The 745-nt window shown below is 54.9% G+C and overlaps 1 non-coding gene across 1 annotated transcript in view; it reads left to right on the top strand.

Moving 5' to 3' along the window:
* The first annotated feature begins 228 nt into the window (after positions 1–228).
* LOC124727423 overlaps positions 229–745 on the top strand; it is a 1,909-nt gene continuing 1,392 nt past the window's right edge. The window contains exon 1 of the ribosomal RNA XR_007007121.1: positions 229–745. This exon is cut by the window's right edge and continues 1,392 nt beyond it. This is a non-coding gene — a ribosomal RNA (small subunit ribosomal RNA).

Genomic DNA, 745 nt, shown 5'->3' with positions numbered 1-745 from the left:
AAAGCGTCTACTCGCCTAACTCCGGGCGATTGCGCCTCTCTCGAACCCGACCAAGTACTTGGGACGGCGCTGCGCGCCGCCGGGACCTGAGAGGGTTTCGAGGTGTATTGTGCAGGGGAGCTCAGCCTCCTCCTGTTTGCAGAATGATTGAGCGGACGCTTGCGTGTTCGCGCGGGCCCCCGGGACACACTCCCGGGCGGCCGGCTGCTCAGCTCTAGTTGACGCAGCTCCCTGGTTGATCCTGCCAGTAGTCATATGCTTGTCTCAAAGATTAAGCCATGCATGTCTCAGTACAAGCCGCATTAAGGTGAAACCGCGAATGGCTCATTAAATCAGTTATGGTTCCTTAGATCGTACCCACGTTACTTGGATAACTGTGGTAATTCTAGAGCTAATACATGCAAACAGAGTCCCGACCAGAGATGGAAGGGACGCTTTTATTAGATCAAAACCAATCGGTCGGCTCGTCCGGTCCGTTTGCCTTGGTGACTCTGAATAACTTTGGGCTGATCGCACGGTCCTCGTACCGGCGACGCATCTTTCAAATGTCTGCCTTATCAACTGTCGATGGTAGGTTCTGCGCCTACCATGGTTGTAACGGGTAACGGGGAATCAGGGTTCGATTCCGGAGAGGGAGCCTGAGAAACGGCTACCACATCCAAGGAAGGCAGCAGGCGCGCAAATTACCCACTCCCGGCACGGGGAGGTAGTGACGAAAAATAACGATACGGGACTCATCCGAGGC

This window comes from Schistocerca piceifrons, unplaced genomic scaffold (genome assembly GCF_021461385.2).
Source record: "Schistocerca piceifrons isolate TAMUIC-IGC-003096 unplaced genomic scaffold, iqSchPice1.1 HiC_scaffold_1103, whole genome shotgun sequence".
NCBI classification, from domain to species: domain Eukaryota; kingdom Metazoa; phylum Arthropoda; class Insecta; order Orthoptera; family Acrididae; genus Schistocerca; species Schistocerca piceifrons.
The sequence above is the reverse complement of the archived record's forward strand: the minus strand, read 5'-3'. Positions and strand labels throughout refer to the sequence as shown.